We start from the raw sequence: 23,527 nt of genomic DNA, 5'->3' as shown, positions 1-23,527 counted from the left end.
GAGTAGTTTACACAATTATTTGTAAGATATGTCTATGCTTTTTGCAAAATGCCCTATATGGAGACTTATATACAGGATACACTTACATATAGGACTTTTGGTTACCCAAAATGCATACTCACAATAAAAGGCTTACTGTATATGAACCCCTTGGTGTAGAAGCATAATGGTCTAAAATGAAAGGTAACACTCTGAAGTTTTTTGGTATTTTGATTGTATGTCAGGGGTTCTGATATAGAATTACTACACAAAATATGGAATAATTACACAAAAGTATTTTTGTATAAGATGGACTATACATCTGCACAACTTATAAAACATCATGAATATTCTATTTCTTTGGATTCTTGTGGATATTTCAAGACCCAATATGCTGCATCTACTCATTATATCAATGACAAAGTTGTGAATTGTGTGTGTAAGTCAATGACACAGGACACAGAAGTGGTCCCAATGCCATGGCCTCGTTACAAACACATTGGGGTCATTGTTGATAGGGTGAAAGCATTGGGTTGCTCCATCCGGTGTTCTTTTGAGGTCAGTGGCCTGAACGCCTTTGACAGGCCTGCCTCCCTCTGGGGTCTGCGGGTTAAAAGCTCTGTGTGACTCCTGCCCCAGAACTGGGACGCTTGGCCGACTCTGTACTGTATTATTTATAGACAATACTGAATACTTTAAATGTAGCCAGTGTGGCTAAACTGTCATCTCTATATCATAGAGTCTTGTGCAGCGATAACTGCAGTTGAATAAAGCATGTTGTGTTTATTTTGTTTATTTGCATAAAGTTTCTGAATACACACATAAGTTCATTGATTTTTATTCATTTATACCAATTTTTACCATTTATACAAATGTATGTTAATAACATAAAGTCTTAAAAGCCTGAAGTCTTTTAAAGTTTTATTCGAGTCTTGTGGATTCCTTCAAAGTAGCATGCACAATGCAAAACCAGCTAAAGAAAGCCATCCCAAAACAGAGTACCTGAGTTGATCTAAAACATTAATAGCGCTCTCCACCAAGGAGTGTGGTAACCAAATGTGATGCTTTTTGATGATGCTTGCTTACTGAGTGAGTAAGAGGCCAAAAGTGTGTCAGCATAAGCAACTCAGTCAAGCACAATGCCCTGAGAGGCTGTGTGTGTGTGTGTGTGGGGGGGGGGTGTATTTATGTATGTGTGTGTGTGTGTGTGTGTGTGTGTGTGTGTGGGGGGGGGGGGGGGGGGGGGGGTATTTATGTGTGTTTTTTGTATTTGTGTGAAGTTTTTATATGCTTGTGTGCATCTGCTTGCGTGTGTATGTCTGCAAATTTCAGTATGTGTGTGTCTACATCATGCGAATGTGTGTGTGTGTGTGTGTGTGTGTGTGTGTGTGTGCCATATGAGGGCCATATCAGGACCATGAGGACCATATCAGGGCCATATTAGGACTATATGAGGACCATATCAGGGCCATATGAGGTCCATATCAGGACCATATCAAGGCCATATAAGGACCATATCAGGGCCACATCAAGGCCATATTAGAGCCACATCAGGGCCACAAGGTTCTCATGAAGGTCTTGTTCTTCATTGAACTTCATTAGGAGCACAGCTGGAAAAGAGCACTGAAACACTTGAATCACTTCATTGCGCTGTCTTGGGGTGTGTGTGTGTGTGTGTGTGTGTGTGTGTGTGTGTGTGTGTGTGTGTGTGTGTGTGTGTGTGTGTGTGTGTTTGTGTGTGTGTGTGTGTGTGTGTGTGTGTGTGTGTGTGTGTGTGTGTGTGTGTGTGTGCATTGCACTGTCTTGGGGTGTTAAGGGTGTCTCTGACAGCACGATATTAAAACACTGAGCTCACTTGCCTCATCTGCTCCGACAATGCAGCAGTTTCCCTGCCTGACAGTGAGATTGTGTTCTTATGATGGGAGTATTTCTTCTGTTTTTTTTGTCTTGCCTCTCTGAGGTCATGTATCAATCAGTTCTGTAAGTTCTGGGAGAGCACAGAACCATGAAATTGCTTTTTTTGTTCTTGTTCTCTGTACGCCTGTTTTGTGCTGATGGTTTGTATGTGAGCAAACCTTGGAGTATTTTTGTTTTCCATAGCCCTAATTCACCTCACCTGGGACAGCAGCATCTTCCACTGCTGACTAACATGGCAGATTGTCATTGTTCAGTCTATTTTCAGTTTTCCCATGCTGAATTGAGTTTTAAGCCTCTTTGCAGAAAATAATGATTTATATAATGGCTTTAACAAATACTCAATTATATGTGGTGTGGGTAAAGAATTATTTCTAAATATTCACTGTGAATGGATTTCTGATAAAACGCTCAAACTCATCCACTGTTGGTTTTGTTTTTTTGGTGCATATTTAAACACTAGCTGCTCATTCATGTGAGATTAAGAGCCCCATGCATTAATTTTTAAACGAGAATGCCATTTTTTTTATTTCCTGGCTTCACCAGACTCACTCGTGAAGAGAGTCTGGCTATTCTCCATTGGGAAATGTTTCCAATATCATCGTAATGGGGGTAGACTTTGCATGAACTTTGAAATTATTGTTCCAGCCTAACCAATCACATTGATCAGGGATTCCTAATATGTGTTCCTACTTTGTCTAACCTTTACAGACTGATAGTAACCCTCATAGACAGTCGGGAAACAATATTTACCTTTTATGTATAATGTTTTTAAATGTTTGCGACCATTGTTACTACTTTTAACACAGCCACTTTCGATGTCCAAATTAACGTCATCCCCTCTCATCACTGATTGGCCGCCATCCTGGTGGCAGTGGGAGGAGCCAGACTAGATGAAAATGAGTGGAGATACTAGGTGGGCGGGGCTAATTTTTTGATACCACTGATGCTGAAGCACTCCGGACGGTTTATCTCATACCATGTTCACAAGGGGCTGTAAGGGCCTGATCTACTCATTTAAGCCATGTAAGATAATGGAGTAGTGTTCTCTGTGAGTTATCTGCAGGTAGACAGGCTTCATAACTGTTTAATTACCTGATGTGGCATACCAAAAACAGTCGTGCTGTGTCGTTGCGAAGTGCGAATGAGTGCTTGAGAGGGATGTCGCTGGATGTCATAATTTTTTACACCTGACATGACACGAGCCTATGAAACTTCCGCCTCTTGTGTTCTCAACTTTGGTTTTCACTCTGTTTCCTCTGTTCCATCCCTGTGTTTTCTCTCTTCCTCTTCCATCCCTCTGTTCTCTCTTCCTCCTTTCCACCCCTCTGTTCTCTCTCTCTCTTCCTCCTCCTCTCATCTCCCGACTGTGTTTCTTGCCCTCTCTCCGCACCACACACAGACCCTGGTAACAAAGTCGCTGAGTGACTCAGGGACGCGCTTGAGTGGGTCTGCAGGACTCGGAGGATTTGCAGAGCCAAGCTAAAATTCAGACTTACAAGCAGGGCACAGAGGCAAGGCGGGCAGGGGGGCAGGGAGAGGGTGGTGTGTCTGTGTGTGGGGGGGCGGGGTGGAGGCTGCCGATCGCTTCAAGAGCTTTGGGTTCAATGAGTTCCCAGGGGAGAGCAGGATTGAGTTGGGGAAGGGAGAGATAGAGTGAGAGAAAGAGAGAGAGAGGCTGAGGAAGAGGCAGAAAGAGAGAGAGGGCAAGTGTCAAAGACTGGGGGTGTATCTGTCAGATGAAAGAAATGAGAAGCAAGTGTCTTTTGCATGTTTGATAGGATGAGAGAGAAAGAAAGAAAGCTGAGGCAGTGAGAGAGAGAGAAACAGAGAGAGAGAGAGTGAGAAACAGAGAGAGAGAGAGTGGGAGATTGAGAACAAGAGAGGGAGAGAGATAGTTTTGCTGTGCAAGGATTTAACATTTTCATGACTGCTAGAGCTGGCTCTTGGAAGCAGCACAGAGAGATAAAAGCAACTGCTCTCAGGCCTCCTGCTCCTCCCCTACTCCCTTCCTCTCTCTCTCCCTCCCTCTCTCTTTCTCTGTCCCTCTCTCCCTCTCCCTCCCTCTCTTTTTCTCTCTGGTTCTCTTTCTCTCATCCCCTTTCTCTCTCTCCCTCCTTCTCTTCTGCTCTCCCTCTCTCCCTTTCTCTCTCTCCCTTTCTCTATCTTCTCCCCCTTTATTTCGACCACACTCCTACCAGACTGAGTCCACGTCATGCAGACTGGAGTGAGACAGGCTCTCTCATACTGTGGCAAAACTCCCTGTTCTCAATCAGTGCATGCTGTGTGGAGTCATTGAAGCAATATTGCATTGAGTGCACTGAACATCTTTGGGTCTTTTGTAGCTTTTGTCGATGCTATTAGCCATTTCCTCATGTTTATTCAGCACACACAGCCTTTGATCAAGCCATTATGACTGGGTTGCTAAGCCTACATCTGATAGGATTGAGAAGATGCGCTCGATCGCGGCTCTGATGCTGGAGGTTGCGCCATGTTGGTAGTTACATGGCTATTCATTTTTTATGTGAGCCATGAGTGTGCATGCATTCAGTGAGTGTCTCCAAAGAAAAAAAAAATGAAGAGGTTAAAATTAAGGGCTTTTGAGAGAGAGATCCAAATTATTGTGTGCTCTAAGTGTGCGGCTGAAGAAGAAAAGCCTTTCAAAGCTCAGAGCTGCCATTTCTCTCTCTCATACCCCATAGCGCATGTTCAGCGCCTTTGCTCCTTCACCGCCTCTACAGGGATAATGTTTAGAGTCATTAATTAGAGGGAGCCATCATATTCCAGAAAATTCTAAGAGTGGTGGTGGTGGGGTGACGCTGACTCCCACCAGATCACATACTGTAGAGAATGATCCTGTCCTCCGCATCCATCATGGTTCTTAGTAAGAGATTTTGTGGCTCTCTACGTAGGCGTCTACAGCTAAAGCCTTTTTAGACGCCATTGTGGCAAAAGGGGCCGTCTGAAAGAGTTGAACTTGCAGGTTAGAAAGCAAGGAAATGAACAAGCCACCAAGAGGTAGCCTGGGTGTTCCCATGCTGCCTTGCGCGCGATTTGATCAAGACAATGATGAGCTATGCACAGACGCATTTGATAGACATCCGTGGCACCCAATAAACGGATCTGGGCATTTTTTTCAAATACGAGAAAATTAACGTTTGGTTCCCAGACCACATCTCATTGAGAAGTGGTGGCGCTAGCCAGGCTAACCAAGAGGCATTGTTGTGTCTGAATTGAGGAGTGGGTTTTTGAGAAGAGAAGAAGGGAACAGAACAGGAGAAGCAGGCCTATAGGCCTCAGGGAGGATCGGGGTCATGAAGTGATTTTGAAATGGGTTGTACTGAGAGAACTTGGTAGTGTTATGATGTAGTCTGAAATATTTTGTTTTGGGTTTTTTTTTACCCTGGGAACAGATAAATTTTGTCCGCAGATAAGATTTTTGCCGTTATACAACTGAAGGTGACCTGAATGTAAATGTAATAGTGGAACCTCATGATGTTCATAAGAGAACAACACGGGGACACACAGGATTTGCTAGCGGTTTACAGAAGTGACTGACTTTTTGATGAGCCACATTTGAGTTCTGATGACATATAATTTTATTTATTCATCCTTTTAGTTGGCCAAAGCCTGGAGTTAGAATTTTGTGATGGAAAGTTTCAAGCATTTGGCTCCCACATCTCACCAAGTAGTTTGTCTGGCACTCTGAACCCTGGGGAAGTTTGTTACCAGTGACCACTATGTGTGGCTCCATTCTGTGAGGAGGGCACTTACAACACTCAAACAAATTCTCCAACCTTACTGCAGAGGGCACCGGTGACAATCAGCCTCACTGCGCGCCTGGCTCTCGTAGTCCAGGTATTTGTTCACAAGTAAGTCGGACACAGACACCTTTTTTAGAGAGTGATATTGAAAAAGTAATTTAATGATTGCTTGACAAAGTATTTTTTTAGAAATACAGCATTGATTTTACTAATTTACTAATGTAGAATTAGTGCTAATGTAGAATTGGTAGAGTTACTTTTGCTCTCTGTCAAATCTAACCTTTTGCTATAGATCTGGACTGCGACTGTGAATAATATGGTTGTGCTGGGACAACATTAGGTTACACTTTACTTGAATAGTCCACTTGAATAGGTGGTGGTGCCATAATATTGTTAAATAAACAGATGCTCAGATTATTAACAAACTATCTGTTGACACTCTGTCTATCTTTTAACTATGGTTAAGGTTAAGACTTGGATTTGGCTGAGGTGATAAGTAAGTAATTGCTCAACAACAATTTTTCAAACTGAATTTGAAACTTAACAGATGATGTGTCTGTGGGAAGACTTTCCAGACCTCCCACTTACAGTACAGGCTACAGTACCTTTTGCAAATGCAAAGCAAAACAATAAATTATTTATAGACATCACAAATAAGCCCACTCCAACAGTCAACAGTTTAACAATATTATAGCACCACCACCCCCTCAGTTAACAGCCTCACTTACATGCTGTTGAAACCTGATAACTGCACACTGTTTTGGTTTCATTTTAAGACAACTCCGTTTGATGATCATGTCATTTCAGGACCCTTGAATCTTCCAATTAGCTCACTGGTGGATCTCTCAAAGTGAGCAGGCTCTCTCGCCGGACACGACACTATCAAGCAGGTGAGTCAAACGCGCCCTAATGGGCCAATTTACTCATTTTCATTTACCTCGCTTGGCTGTTCCCACGACTGACAAATGAGATCTGACTCACTCCACTGCCTTTCAGGCCTGTCTCATATCAAGAAGATGTAAAACCTTAACCCACAGGACCTGGTGAGGACCAGTGGAAAATCTGACTGGTGGAACGTTGTTGCACACACACACACACACACACACCCACACACACACACACACACACACACACACACACACACACACACACACTCACACACACACACTGTTTGTGGGCACAATGCGGCCTGTTCTCAGTATGACCACACGCAGCACATGCAGGTGTATATGTGTGTGTGTATTTACATAGGGTGATGATCTATGCCTTTCTGCATCTCTTTGCATGTCATCTGATTAAACTAACAGTGTTTTCATGTGATTCATCTGAACAGATTAGTCATATGAGCATATGGCATATGAGGTTAAGTTTAGAGATGGCCATGCAGGAGAGTAAGTTTGCCAAGGTGGTAGCATAACATATGAAGATATTACATAAACTATAACCTATAAACATACAAAAATATCAAGATATTCTGACTGAAAACATGTAATGTGAAAACCACAAGGATGTATTTGTACAACAATAAAGCCAAATGTATGGCTCTTAAAGGCAAGAAGGGCAAACTGATAAGACCCAGTTATAAGGCTCCCGCAGTGAAACAAAGGTAAAGTTTAGTGATTCATAACAGAGTTTTGTTAATTATATTCATACAATTGTAACTTAATTGTGACATTGTACTAAACAGAGACCACTACTGACCTGTTGCTGTTCATTTGTTCTTTTCGAATAGAACAAACAGCTCAGTAGTTTGCCTTTGAGGCCAATGAAACATCATGATTTGCCCTTTTATAATCTTTAGATGACATATGTGACATGCTTAGTAGGCTAGTGATGTCTCTTCAGATGTGTGTTTTGGTTGCTGGTTCTGTTTGAAGTGTGAGTTTGGTCAGATTAACAAATGGTTGCCACCGTGCTTGTTTGAATAACGGCATTAACCGTCGGACAATAGGAGCGTGAGACTAAGCCCTTTTGCAACCTGCCCAGCCGTTAGCCAGGGGGCTGATGTCACCCTGTGACTCGGGCTGCCATGGATACCACCACCGCCACCACCACCGCTTCTGTCATCTCGCTATCCCAACGAACTGAGCCGAGGACACTAAAATCCCCCTCCCAACCTTCACTTCACTCACCATAGAGTACCTCTGCACTCTGCCCATGACTAAAAAACACTCCAGTTCTGTCACAAAAATCATCTATTTTTGAGTGATATACCTACCATATGTTGTTTTCTTTCTGTAAGAGTATTGGTGACTGGCCGGTGATTACCCAAGCTGAAGTCAGGTTATGTCATCTTCTGGGCTTAGAACTACAGCCTCAGTCATGGGCTTGCTTCCCATTGGCTGCATCTTATCTGCTGCCAAAAGGTTCACTCTGACTCAGTGGCTCACACAATGTAGGGTATTTACAGGCTATGATGACTGTAGATCAAGTCACATTAAACAAAACAAAACTCAAAAGTCAAAAAGCAACTGAACATCAACAGAAAAAGACGGTAAAAGTAAAGGTGAATGGAAAGAAAAAAACATGACCACTTCATCACTCCACTGAGATCAAAATGGTCAAAGTAGTTCATCAGATGTCAGAACGAATCATTGAACATTGTACATGTAATATAATAACTCAATATTTTAATCTCTATAATACACACTACTCCCCCCCCCATAGAGAGAGAGAGAGATACATTGACAGTGTTAAATACATTTTTAATTTATTTTTAATTTATCCTTTATTTTACCAGCTGAGCCCCATTGAGATCTTAAATATCTTTTTCAAGGAGGCCCTGGGCCAGCAAAAGTAAAAGTACGCTAAGAACAACAACAGAAAAAGTATATAATAATATATACGAACAAAGGACAAACAGAATGGTATACAATATTGACAAGTCCAGACACAACAAACAATAGGATAAATAACAAAAGAGCTACATTTAATAAAAAGGCAAGTATAAGGCAAAGAGAGATATTGGAAACAGGTGCAGTGATCTGACTTAATTAGCTTAACTAATTGTTTAAAATGTCAGTGCCGTATAGAACACTTGTTACACATTTGCTGTGCATGTGTCATGGCTGCCTGTGAGGTCATCCTTCGAAAGAGACTTCCCTACATGGTGAATCCCCAACACAAAGTCCATACATGACCCCTTACATGGCAGGACAGCTGGTCATTAGATGAGCGCTTGTATCCAGAGGTTTATAGTGGAATCAGACATTTCCATCTGAAGCATTTAGAGACATATAGTTGGCACATAATGCTTCTGATTAGTCATGACAAGCCTTTCGCTTGCTCCAACTCCATAATCATTCCCTCCCCTCTTCACAGAAAAACTACTTGTAAAACTTATCATTTATAGCAACAGTTTTCCATGTATTTACTTTCATGTAATTTGAAAGTAATTTGGTAATTAGTGGTCCTCCCTATGTCATCTCCAAGCATCCAAATTCGATTGTATCAACCACAACCTCCTGTCCAGCTATCATATGAGCAGCCGTAGTCCTGGTGAATGTTCTTTCTGCTGTGTGGTGTTGTCATTTAGTTGAACACCAATCTTTCATGCTGCTCTCTCTATTGGGCCTGATTGAAAAAAAATGAAAACCTGGGCGGAGGGGGGGGGGGGTGTGCATCTGTTGTGGTGCTGCTCAAGATCTTTCTGAGCGCCAACCTCTTTGTGCCAGCGTTTGCCACACAGCTCGAGTGGAAGCATTCCACCTTGGCAAAGTCCCATCTCTAAAAGGTGACCGCCACTGCCACCTCCACCAGCACTAGCCTACGCTCATGTGATTGTGAACAACAACAACAACAATATTTGGCAGTTGCTAAGAGACTGAGAGGGCATGATGATTCAGGCCCTTTTTGGTTAAAGACGGGTTATGCCGTGCCAACTCGAGAGGATAATGCTGAACGTACTCCTCCACAGCAAGAGGGACAAGTGGTTATGGCGGAGGCCCAGAGATGGACTCCACACGTCTGTCACTGAAGAGCACGCTGTCCTTCCTGGACTGACTGAATAAATCCCTTACACAAAGAAAATGTAGCATGTCTCAAAAGCGCAGCATGTTGACTTCAATGCCGAGATGAAGTGTGGGGGGAAGTCATTTGTTGTAATTATAATCATTATAAAAAAGTAGGCTTTAGAAAATATGCCTGATTTTGTGGCTTATAATGCTAACTAGATGTCCTCTTGTGCTGGACTGGTGCTGGGTGATTAGCACAGTTTTCATTCATTATCCATCAACTGATTGTTGTAGAATGAAGTTGCTTTTGGGTAGGGTCTATAATCATGATGAGTTCCTTATTTTGACCTTATTTCACTGTCTGATTACACCACTTGAATATCCAGCTTCTATACTCCTGCGACAGCAAGTCACTGTGACAGTTAGTATGAAAATATATAGAAATAGGAGATCACGGGTTGACAGCTCTCTCTCTCTCTCTCTGTCTCTCTCTCCCTGTCCTGTCTGTCTCTCCTTGGCAATGAGAAACACCGTTCATGGACATGTTGTTCATCAAGCTGTTTGATCTGAAGAGTTCCCATCTGTTTGTTCCAGTCGCCGTGGCTCCCATCTGAAATGGCATAATGGCTCGCACATCAACCATCAGACAAACATAGCAACGATTCACACCGAAACACTCCAGTCCCTAGCTCTGTTTGGACATACAGTTACAAATGGTGTGAGTTCTAGCTGTGAGGAGCGTAGACAGAGGTGGGAGTCATAGCAGATGCTCTGTGACCTGAGATGTCTTTCTGTTTTGAATCAGATTAGTTTGCAAGCCTTATCCTGCTCTTGGGGACGGATCAGGAAGTGGTTTTTGAGACTTCCTGTAGTTAAGGGGCCACGACTGTCACACAATGCAGTGTCACATTTTCCATTCACACACACACACACACACACATACACACATACATACACACGCACACACACACACGCATGCACATACACACACCACACACACACACACACACACACACATACACACCGACACAAACACGCACACACACTAACACACACACACATGCACATACAGTACAGACACAAACACACACCACACACACACACACATGCGCATGCACGCACGCACGCACGCACGCACGCACACACACATACACACACACCACACACTAACACACACACACACATATACACACTCACGCACACAAACACACACACACACACACTAACACACACACACACACTAACACACACACACACACGCACACACACACGCACACACACACACACACACACCACACATGCACGCACACACACAAACACACACACAAACACATTGACATTCACATGCACACATATACACACACACTTACACACACAAACACTCGCCCACACAACTGAAACAAGAACAGCCACCCTTCCAGTCTTTCGGTTTATGAAACCTTTAATAATATCACATAACCTCACCTACTGTTGACCTAAAAAAAGCTACTTCCCTATAAGCATGTAGTCTCATAGGGAAGATACAAAACTCCCTCCAGTCATTTCTTAACACCAAATAGGTAGCGAATTTCTAATAAATGAAGTACAACATGGCTGTCCACTCATTTGTTTAATGTTAATTCAATAATTTTTATGTGATGTCAATTATATTGAGGTACATGCTTAACCTTGCTCTAGATCTCCTCGTCCTCTTCTCTCTGATTAGCTAGACAGGAAAGGGCAAATGCTGCTGAGAGGGATCAGGTATGTTAAGTATTGGGTTTGGATTTCTCTATGTGAATGAAATCGTGTAGGGCTCTATAAACCAGTTGAGTACAAAATGACATATCTGTCAGTTGTTCACTGAAGAGTTTTTTGACCACTTTTTATTCAAGGTATTATCAGATGATATCACTAAGCTCACTGCATGTTCATATACCATTGAGGACGCTGAGGTCATGACTGTTTTTTGTATGTTTTGTTCTTTTGCCTGCAGGTTTTGGATATTTCCTTACAGTTTTGTTTTTCAATTGCTTTAATTCTTCAAAAGGGAAGTTCCGGAGTTAAAACAACCTGGGTTCTATTTGTGGTTGATAACGGGTTCAAACTTTCATTTGGGAGCAAAATTGCGTTAATCAGAAAATTACTTTCATTTTGCTCCCAAGCGAATGTTTGAACCTGTTATCAACCACAAATAGACCCAAGCTTGTTTTAACTTCAGGACACAGGCATAAAACAGAAACACTCTGGCCAAAATTTCACATTTTGTTTGCAAAAGGCCCATAACGCTAATAAAATGTGCATCAACGGCAAATCAAACAACAAATCGCTCAACACAACTTTAAGGTCAAATCATTGTTTTAAATATGGGCAGGTTTAACCTTCACGTTTGTATCAGCTGTGCTACTTGTGGATACTTTACATAGTTATAGTATGTGTAAAAAGACAAAGAATCAATCATTGACATGTAAGCATTTAGAAAAATTGACATTCAAATAGACTACAACTTACATGTCAATTTTCATGGACATAGACCTACAGTATCACCTTGACTAGTCAGCCTTCCTCATCAAATACAGATAAAGTTTCATCATTGTTGTGTTTGACCGATTCAGGTTCAGCCCATACTGTATCTACCAGGGCTCGAACCCGCGACCTGCAGCACCTTGGATTGAGAGGCGAACTTGCTAGCAAGGGAGCTAAAACTCAACTCTTTAGCATATCTTACTAGCACGTCCCTTAAGGTGTTGGGAGGGATGTTTACTTCATGTATATACACTACACAGCTATTGCATCAGCTGGCTAGCGTTACACTTACAAATCGCAACACTGAGGTGGTATTTTTTATGGTTGTGGTATGGAGTGATTGCTGATTGAAGGATTGTGCAAAGGAGTTTCAAATGCAGACATTAGAGATTCATAGTTAAGCAAAAAATACCTGACATAGACATGACTTCTGCTCTGCTATGAAGGTGAAGATCAAGATCAAGTGGATACCAGTTTCATTATTTTTTTTCAGTCGCTAACAAGCGTTTGTCCAACCACTTGTCACATTTTCAAAACTCTAAATACAGTTAGCATCTGTCTTTTGTGGCCATACCATTCATACATTTCATGTCGTTTTCACACAATATACAGTCAGTGAACACATTTCCACAATGCTTACATTTTCTTACAGTTTTTTTCAATCGCTAACAAGCGCTTACCCATACTTCAGATACTTTTTCTAAACAGACTCACACCTACAAAACACAACTAGCCAAATGGATAATTTTCTTCTCAAAAACACATTTTGTTAAATATACTACTTTCTCTGCACACACTAACTTCACCAAAACACTGGAAATCTGACTCAAAATGAAATTATTCTGTCAAAAAATAACACTTGTTTTCACTTCACAAGGTACATGCAGTCAATCAAAGTACACCAGGTTTCAAAATACTGGCTATTGTTGACATTACAAAAACTGCATAGACTTTAATGTTTCAGTTTTATAGGTATTTGGCTGGGAACTGTATGTCCACATGTTATGTTCACATTCAAAAGCATTCCAGTAAAAAGCAAATCAGTTTAGTTTTTCCTTTACTGTTTACTACAGGAGGTACAGTAGAAATACTGTTTACAGTATGATAGAACAGAAAAAGTTTTACAGTATTGCTTACAGTGAACAACAAAATATCCATGAAACAAGAGCATTCTGAACAAAAAAACAACAGCAAAAAGCCCAGATAAAAAGGGGGGGGGGGGGGGACTAAAAAAAGCACAAAAATACTGCATCTAATCTCTGCGATCTTCAGGGTTAGGCCACATGTTTTCATCAACATCGCATTGATTACATGGTCAATGATAGTGGCACGAATTTCATCACTGACAACAGTTCTTGCAACCTTTGGAATGCCACCACCACGCATTCTTACACCTCTACCTTGCCCTCTCTTTGGGCCTGCTCTTTTCCCTGGCCCTGCTCCTCTCACTGCTCCTGCATCTCTCACTGCATCTCTCACTGGGCCTGCTCTTCTCCCTGGGCCCCTTGCTCTTACTCTTCCTCATCCAGACATTACAGTGTCTTTTTCTGTTTCTGTTTCTAAAAACATTCCAAAATATTCCAAACCTTAGATACAATATAAAAACCTCTGCTTCTGCAATGATATCAGTTCAAAAACAATATATCTCAGCTGATAATACAGTTTTTTTCAATCGCTAACAAGCGCTTACCCATACTTCAGATACTTTTTCTAAACTCTTAACACAGACTCACACCTACAAAACACAACTGGCCAAATGGATAATTTTCTTCTCAAAAACACATTTTGTTAAATATACTACTAACACATCTTTCTCTGCACACACTAACTTTACCAAAACACTGGAAATCTGACTCAAAATGAAATTATTCTGTCAAAGAATAACACTTGTTTTCACTTCACAAGGTACATGCAGTCAATCAAAGTACACCAGGTTTCAAAATACTGGCTATTTTTGACATTACAAAAACTGCATAGACTTTTATGTTTCAGTTTTACAGGTATTTGCATGCAATTTTTACACTAAATGTCTTGGTTGGGAACTGTATGTCCACATGTTACGTTCACATTCAAAAGCATTCCAGTAAAAAGCAAATCAGTTATACTGTATCTAAGGTTTGGAATATTGTTTTTACTATTGTGGGATGTTGTGTGTTAACATTCGTAAATACTGCAAAAACAATCCATAATGTTGTTGGGAGGTATAGCTTGTCTGTTAAGAAAATGTAAGCATTGTGGAAATGTGTTCACTGACTGCATATCGTGTGCAAACGAATGAATGGTATGGCCAAAAAAGACCGATGCTGTGCTAATTGTATTTAGAGTTTTGAAAATGTGACAACTGGTTGGACAAACGCTTGTTAGCGACTGAAAAAAACTGTAAACAAACAATTGAATAATTGACACACAATTGATTTATGTTGGGTAAATTGGGCCAACCACAGCTGATTCCAGTCTGGCTTAGACTCAGTGGCAGGGGTTATTTTTTTCTATTACATTGACACGTATACAGTAAAAGGAGGACTTTGAGGAGTGATGTTTTTAGAAACAGAAAATTATCCATTTGGCCAGTTGTGTTTTGTAAGTGTGAGTCTGTGTTAAGAGTTTAGAAAACGTATCTGAAGTATGGGTAAGCGCTTGTTAGCGATTGAAAAAAACTGTAAGAAAATGTAAGCATTGTGGAAATGTGTTCACTGACTGCATATCGTGTGAAAACGACATTAAATGTGTGAATGGTATGGCCACAAAAGACAGATGCTGTGCTAACTGTATTTAGAGTTTTGAAAATGTGACAACTGGTTGGACAAACGCTTGCTAGCGACTGAAAAAAACAAGTGCATCTAAGCAATCGAGAAAAACTGTAACACAGCATAAGGTGGATTTCAAACAGGCCGTTTCACACACACACACACACAAACACACACACACACACACACACACTGAGATACCTCTTAGATACAGTTGGACGCTCTGTCTAAAAAATAGTTATGTTATTCTTCCTTGCTATAGTCTACCTCTTAAATTCTCCCTCTCTCTCTTTTTCTCTCACATACACAAATCTGTTTACACCGATAATTATATAAATAAATTAATTGATGACCAAACTCACTTCTATGGACCCTTTCAGGAGAGTTCCATTATCAGCATCATAGTTGGCCCCACAAGACTTCCTTTTTAACATTCCATATGTTATCTTAATGCAGAGGAAGTAGATTGGGGTCCAAATAGAACGTTCAAGCATTGTTTTTGTTTTTATTGTTGAAAGGGTCCATAGTGTGGCTACCTATCTGAAATAATACAAAAACAAGGCAATGGAAAATACCAGGTGTATGTTGGCATGTCAGTGGAGGCATGACTAGTCATTGGGCCAATTCCAAAGTCCGGACTCACAGACTTACGGATTTTGGTGTGCGTTCTCGCGATATCCATAAGGGCTTAGGGCTGTCCCAATGTCGCATTTCAAAGGGTGTAAGGGTTTGAGTACTGTCACGCCCGGCTTTGCCGCGCTGGGTGTGCTCACTCCACCTTTGATATAATATTGTAACGATTTGATAGCGACACACACAGTTGTCCAATCAAAAGGTTTATTAGCTGAGAACGAGAGCAGGGACACAGACACAGAACACAATACACACGGGGCAGGTCAAGTACACACACACGCTACACATACAGGGGTGGACGCAGCCCCCCCCCACACAAAGAGGAACACACACGGGTGAGAACTAAAAGGGAAACATGTTACAATAAAGACGCTAACATTAGCTACACTCAAAACTAAGGAGAAATACAGACATAAACCCCAAATGTTCGCTCCCATATCCCAGCATGCCCTGCGTGGGAGAACGCTAACAATGTCTTGTGCGCCGACGTTACAATATGTTTGGGCGGTCTCTCTCCCCCCAATCTGAAGGGGGAACTGTCTGTGTTCAGTCCATCTGGTCTAGACAGCAGCTGATTGGCGGGACTGTTTAAAAACATCTCCTGCCAGTTGTTCGCTCTCTGCCATGCACTCTGCCATGCACAGCTCTGCTTGGCTCTGCTCTGCTTGACCGGGCTTTGCTCTGGCCTCCATGCTGGTGGCAGCACCATCTTTTTTGCCTTTTTGCATTACACATAGTCTACACTTTACTGATCTGCACTACACTTTTGATTAGCTTTCTCTTGCTTCTCATTTACTGACTTGATACACTTATTTATGTAAATTATGTTTTCATGGTATAAGTTAATGTTTTAATAAATTATTTTGGATTTAACTTAACAAACAGTGTGGTCTCCTCTATGTCATTGCTACTGTGAGCCAGGTAGTCATGACAGTACACACTTACCGAGCCCTTTCTGTGAGTCTGGTGCAGACTTCACCTAAGGGAATTACCCACAGTTCAAAGCGTTGTGACATTTACCGCAGAGACCATAGGGAAATCCAGAAATTACAAAGGTAAACAACAGCACAACACACATGCATGGTGCACTTGTCAGCAACGTCTTTGTTATTAACCATTGTGAAGTGCTGTCCCAATCCCATTTATACCTATCTGAGCCCATGTGGTCTCACACACTCACTCACTTGGCACCTGAGATCAATTAAGTCTGTGAGTCCTCAGGGCTCACTTTGGGATTGGCCCATTGTCTACAAACTTTCTAACAATCTAATAAAAGCACTGCGATCAAGGCAAAATGTTCATCATGTTTTCAGTCAACAGTTCTTTGTTTGCAGTCTCTGTCTGACCAGGAAACCAACATTTATCACAGTATCCTGAAGGACACTGTAGTCCATTTTTCAGGGTATCCTGACATATTGAGGGGCAGTCGTGGCCTACTAGTTTGGGCTTCGAGCTTGTAACCGAAGAGTTCCGAACCCAGTATGAAAAATGAGGGCGGAGCAAGTGGTTGAGCACTGCTCTCCCATACCCACATCCACGGCTGAAGTGCCCTTGAGCAAGGCACCTAAACCCTCACTACTCCCCGAGCGCCGCTGTAGCAGGCAGCTCACTGCTCTGGATTAGTGTGTGCTTCACCTTACTGTGTGTACACTGTGTGCTGTGTATGTGTTTCACTAATTCACGGATTGGGATAAATTTCCCTCACGGGATCAAAAGAGTATATATACTTATATACTTACTATACTTGTATCCTGAAGGACACTGTAGTCCATTTATCAGGGTATCCTGAAGGACACTGTAGTCCATTCCGGAACATGTTGAGCACACAGAAGGGTGTTTGATCTGGGGGCACTAAAGCAATACACTGATGTCCTGCATCCTAAACAGGTGCCATTGCTATTTTTCGTTTAAATATCAGTCTTGGTTTCTAATGTTTAATTTATATCTTCCGACATGACTACACATTAAAATGTAGGGTCTGGGCACTCACCGTTCGCAGTACTCAGTCTGAGGGGCGGGATAATCGGAGTTTTTTTTTTTCAAATTCCCTCTGCACGCAATAGGACAGCGCTAGTCCCATGCGTTTCCCACCAGCGGAGCTAGTTGGCTAGTTCACACTTTTGCCAACTTAATAAAAGCTTAACCCTTTAGGCGCCAGAGGTTTTTTTTTTTTCGAAACGTTCGATTTTGACATCTTCATTTCAAAAGGTTATATCTTAAAAGTGATAAGAGATAGAGACTTTCTGTAAATTAGAGAAATATTAAGGATGACCCAAAGTTTATGTAGGGATTAAATGTTTATATCTAATTTGCATATTATGACGTCATATGGTGGCGGCCATCTTGGATTATAGAATTTTCATGAAAAGTCGCATGTTTGAATGATAAAATGCACCACTTCTTTCCCCCCAAAATGTCCCTCACCTTCTGTGTGCTATATTGCACAATACTGAATGCTCAGGTAAATACTAAGTAGTAAACAAACTATGTAAATCATTACTAATAAATGGCAGAAACAAACCAAATGCATGTAGCGGTAGACGCCTTTTGCTGTAGAGATTTTCCATTTACTACATACAGTAGGCACTCTGATTCCATGTATGGGGCACATATATATTATTCAGATGACACACAAACACAAGTAGACAAGACCTGTTTAGTTCAAAAGCTCACTTGCCACGGCAAGGCACAGATCAGGAGTGAGGTGACTAGACAAGACAAGAGACAATGTTAGTATTTGTTTTCTTTTTGTTGTTTTTTTCTTAGCTGACAAAGACACACACATCATAAGGACATGAACACACAAAAAAGAACACATATATGTCCTAAATGGTAAGGGAAATAGATAATCAACAGTGTAAATTATTACTAATAAATGAAAAATATATTTTTTTTATGTAGCAGGCCTTTTGCTGTAGAGATAATGACTATCCATATCCATATCCTATCCATACAGGGCCGGCATTCCAATCATCTTGTGATAGACTATGCATGGCCTAATGGCTCTCCTGCTCCGTGTCACCACCTCTGCTCCTGTTGCGAGCAGCATGGCCAGATCTGCCTCGCGCTCGCGTCGAGTGGAGAGAATTTGCGCAGCTCGGACTAGGCCTACTCTCATTCTCATTGCGACTCCCCACACTGCCTCTACGTTCCACCCTAACTGTCCTATGAGCACTTTGACCTCGTCTAACATACCCAGTGGCATTAGACAAAGGCTCCACCACGTTACTGTCGCCGCGATTGCGGAGAGGCACACATTCAGAAGACAGAAGCTAGCGCTATGGACATTAGGCTACCTCCAACCTTGTTCGCCACACCACTAACACCCTGCTAACTTCCCGATGAACACTCCGAACCCGTGAAACATTATTCCCACCAGTGACATTGGGCAAACAATTCAACGTTTGTGCTTGGTGTAAGCTAAACTATGGAGTAAACTCTCACTTTGTCCAGCTGCATCATTGCAAGGCAGGGACGCATCTGAAGCCTCACTAAACGATTCACCGTCATTTTCTGAAGGCAGATATTCCCCTTCAGAATCAGGGTCCGCGAATAGAATACCCAACACTTCATTTCGGGTAAACTTTTTTGATGCCATTAGACGATAATCTAATGCAAATACTCGCTGATGTTGACAATATCGCTCTGACAAAGTGGTTCACACGCACACTAGCTCCGGTATTTCACGCACTGATTCAATGCGCTGTAGCTAGAAAGTTTTGTTTAAAGCGTGCCCTTTTTACGACTCGGCGATGACGTATGACATGTCTGCCATCTAGTGGAGTGGAGGTCGAACGAAATATGACACCCTATTTGACTAAATCGGCCGTTTTATTCAGTACCGCATCTTGTCGACTAAAGTCGACCGTGGCGCCTAGAGGGTTAACTCGTGTCATGTCTGGCTCGTCAGGCTAAAGGTGTTGCTCAGTGAAGACTGAACTTGAATTTCTTGATTTCAACAAACTATCTGTAATCAGTCTGTATAGGCGGACTATGTAAGTGAAATCTTACCACAAAAACAATTCCGATAAACAGTAAAAACATGAACAGTTTCCATGTTAGATTGCATCATATGCAGTCAAGCTTTTAACAAACCAGGCACTGTATAATCTTAAATAAATTATGGTCATCTGGATTGGAGGTACTTACCTGAAGTAAAATATAAACAAATAAACACCAAATATACTCTATCAAAGTTTTCTTGATCTGTTGAAGCTGTTCATTATAATGACTCCCACTCGATGCTCCACAGTGCATGAAACCCCCCAATTTAGAATGCAGTGGTCTGAGGGTTCTTATGAATAGAGAAGTGGAAGCAATCTTCATTTTGGTGGTGGTGTGCTTCAGGGAACACTTTTGGCACCTCTCCTCTTTAACCTTTACACAAATGATTATCAGATAGTAGGCCTACAGCCTCTGTTTGCAGACCCTAACCTCTTACCCAATGCATATGATACTATTTATTTTTTAATTTATGAAATCTAACTCACACGTCAAATGCAAAAAGCAAAGTCGCAACAGAAAGAATCTTGTCTTTACAAGTGTGGAGGAGACTATGTAAATGGAAAGAAATATGAAATACCAAGACTTTAGGGAAAGAGTTGAAAGTGGTAGTTCACCTCAAACACTTTTTTGTTATACTTCCATGCCAGGTCAACTATTTTACATTCAACAGGAGCTGTTGGTGAAAAGTGGTAAATTTTGTTACAGTCCTAAAGATGATTCCCAGTTGTATGATCATGACTATGTGTAAAGGCTGTTAAGTCTACTGTGAATGTAAAAGTCAGAGACATTGCGTGCAGAGTTCTCAATATACTCTTCTGTGGCTCAAGTGTTAGAGCGAGGTGTTCACCACACCAAGATCATGGGTGCCACCCTCACCCTTTGCAGTCCTTTTGTAATGCAACCAAGTTTAAAAAATAAACCTCACATATGTACATGCCATGGATCAAAACAGAGTGTAATAAAGGTTAGGTTAAAAGGGCGGGATTTAGCAAATGCTTTTATCGCAAGCGTCAGGGATAAGACACATAAGAAGATCGAACATCAAGTTCAAGTTTATTGTCATGTACTGAGAGGAACACGGGCCAACTTACCAGGCAGTGATACTCATTGTTGGTAGTAAGACTCCAACACATATAATAGTGAAGGTTCCAGTGATGATTCCACCCTTCTAGAGAGAAGCCGCGCAGAACCGGGCACTTCAGCCGTGGCCCACTGGTTAGCACTCTGGACTTGTAACCGGAGGGTTTGCCGGTTCGAGCCCCGACCAGTGGGCCGCGGCTGAAGTGCCCTTGAGCAAGGCACCTAACCCCTCACTGCTCCCCGAGCACCGCCGTTGTAGCAGGCAGCTCACTGCGCCGGGATTAGTGTGTGCTTCACCTCACTGTGTGTTCACTGTGTGCTGTTTGTGTTTCACTAATTCACCGATTGGGTTAAATGCAGAGACCAAATTTCCCTCACGGGATCAAAAAAGTATATATACTTATATATATTGTTTCATTTTTAGAAAGATCCTTTCCTCCTGATAGGAAAATCAGGAAGGTGACAAACTGCTACCTAGCATCATGGGGTTGCTAAAACATATATGTTCATGTCATGTATCATGACACAATGCTCTGTCTTATTATGACCGCCGTGCAGCGAAGCGGCGGTCATATAGGTTTAGTCAGATTCTTTTTTTTTTTCTTTTTCGCATGTCCAAATTTCCGTCAAGGATTCCCGGGACACTGTAAGAAATCTATGAACTAATCATGTTTTGGTTCTTGTTGTCTAGCAGATACCAGTGAGAATTGAGTGTGCATAATGCAATTCAGTGAGATAGTTAGAATCATATATGCCTTTCAGCGTGACTTATTTTTGTGGAAAACGTGCTGGACTGGGCGGCGGTCATATTTTGTACCGCTCTGCGGTACATCTAGTTAGAAATATGATCTTTTGGGCCCCCACGGTGGACTTTAAGGCAGCGCTGCCTGGAAGGCGCTCGGGTTCAGGTTAGAGTTAGGGTCAGGATTAGGCAGGCAGCGCTGCTTCGAGTCGACGGTGGGGGCCCAAAACACCATCAAGTGTCTTATTATGCTAGGACAAGGGGAAACAGTTTTCAAGAAATCTCCTCAAACTTTATACTGCATATGTAACATGTTTTTTTTATATATACAGTTTTGTTTCAAGGTCCATCTAAACTGTGTTGGTATGAATTTTTAGTGTTAGCTGTGACATAAAGCTCCATGCTATTTCTGATGCAATGCTCAGAGAATCACTTTAAAAGCATCATCCTCAAAAGCAGAGGACACAAACATGGAAAACCTTTAAAAAAAAGAAAGGAAGAAAGAAAAGAAAGAAAGAAAGCTCAGAGCCAGAGTCTCAACCGGTCAGAGCCAGAGTCTCAACTGGGGCAAAGCTGATCCAAGAGAAGTGATGAAGAGTGGTACGTCATGGATTGTGACTACACCTCGGCGTAGCAGGTTTGACAGCTTTGAGAAACCATGGCGTTATGCAAACAGTGAGAATGCATGTGACGTCATCATACAAACAGAACCGGTTCTGCGCGGCTTCTCTCTAGGAGGGTGGAATCATCACTGGAACCTCAGTCAAGACTGTTTTAAAATCAAAAGAGGTAACACCAAAGATAATGAGAAGTTTGTTGTATAAGAAGTAGGCCTATTGTATTGTATTATACCTTTCAAAAACCATAGTTAGTCATTACCACCATAATTGACTTCTCATTTGTACACAGTTTTACACAAACATACAAAACCATTATATTTGAAAAGTTCATCCAAAACTATTTATAGACGTCATGACATTAACTTACTGGACGTGTATCTTTTAAAATACAACTCCCCTATTGCTATAAGCACTTACAAAGGACATCTATAGTCTACCAAGTCATACACACATGACTTTATCAAAGAAAACATAAACTTAGTGTCAGCAAACCTCACAGAGCATACCAATGCCAGTTAGTCATTTAAAGGGTTTTCTGGGTATGATTCACATTCTTTGTTAAAAGGCTCAGCACGTGTGACCAAAAAGGCTTTCTTTCTGCTCTATTCTATCCGCTTTCTGCTGTATCTTTGGGCAGAGATCAGGCCGCCATTCTCTAAAGCTTAAGGGCACATCCCCTCAGCCCTGATCTGTAGGCACTTTGATCAGCTGCAGTGGCACATGCATAAATAGCTGGCCGTGGTACCACTAGGCGCTATGAATAGAACCAATAATAAATGTCCCGCATTGTTCAGGGTTGCTGCGCAGCTAAATTTAGAGGAGCGCAGATGCAATTTGGGTTGTGATAGTGAAACCCTTTAGCTGTGGCATGTGTCCTGTCATGGGAGGGGGGGGCGATGCCATGCATATTATAGGAGGAACATGGCCAAATATCTCTATTTACAACCTGCCTACTTATTATTGTGTGTGTCATATTATTAGTAGTAGTACAGGTTAATATCTGTTTCAGTGTTTCAAATAAGACTATTTCATAAATCATGAATCAGCTTCTCAGAGCTGAATGAGTTTGATATGAATGGCTCTCAATTTCGATGAAAACACATGGAGAAGACAGGTTATGGTCTACGTCACAGGGGACGGGCCTCCCTCCCCTATATTTGACTGCTGTTGCGCTTCACTCTGTTGGCCTATTCGAAGAGCTCGGGAGCTGTTCGGTGTCTTCGGTCCGGCCTGAGAGGCTTTTGATTGGTTGCCAATGACATCACCCCTGCTCTCGTACACTGAAGTCTGAGCATTGTTCGCTCACTCTACGGAGAAAGCTGACTTTACACCGGACAAACTCCCTCCCACCGTGGGGTTGGTTTTTCACTTTTATACAGAGTGACTTTAATATTAAAACGTCCTCCATTGGTTCGTGCTCGTGTCAATCGGATAATAGCCTACTAGCTACTCCAGTAGGCTGGTTGACCCTCTTGTATATTATAATGCTTGGAGCGTAGCAAAAAGTAAAAATGTTGCGGATCCACGGCTTTGGGACGGGCTGAGTTGAGTCAGCGTTGTTGATTGTAGATTAAATAACCGACAT

General features: G+C 41.8%; 1 protein-coding gene and 1 long non-coding RNA gene across 3 annotated transcripts in view; one reads left to right on the top strand and one right to left on the bottom strand.

Annotated features, from left to right (window-relative positions):
* Positions 1 to 300: 300 nt before the first annotated feature.
* The window catches only part of LOC121711547, a 25,987-nt gene continuing 2,760 nt past the window's right edge, over positions 301 to 23,527 (bottom strand). The window contains exons 2-4 of the long non-coding RNA XR_006032365.1: positions 16,229 to 16,238; positions 5,938 to 5,951; positions 301 to 382 (exon numbers count right to left, since the gene is read on the bottom strand). This is a non-coding gene — a long non-coding RNA (uncharacterized LOC121711547). The remainder of the gene's footprint in view (positions 383 to 5,937; positions 5,952 to 16,228; positions 16,239 to 23,527) is intronic.
* Positions 23,145 to 23,527, top strand: part of dusp10 (dual specificity phosphatase 10) — a 10,069-nt gene continuing 9,686 nt past the window's right edge. The window contains exon 1 of one of the 2 annotated variants that reach the window (XM_042095219.1): positions 23,145 to 23,298. The gene's annotated coding sequence lies outside the window, so the exon portion shown is untranslated. The other variant, XM_042095218.1, reaches the window with a different exon arrangement.

Source organism: Alosa sapidissima, chromosome 6 (genome assembly GCF_018492685.1).
Source record: "Alosa sapidissima isolate fAloSap1 chromosome 6, fAloSap1.pri, whole genome shotgun sequence".
NCBI classification, from domain to species: domain Eukaryota; kingdom Metazoa; phylum Chordata; class Actinopteri; order Clupeiformes; family Clupeidae; genus Alosa; species Alosa sapidissima.
The sequence above is the reverse complement of the archived record's forward strand: the minus strand, read 5'-3'. Positions and strand labels throughout refer to the sequence as shown.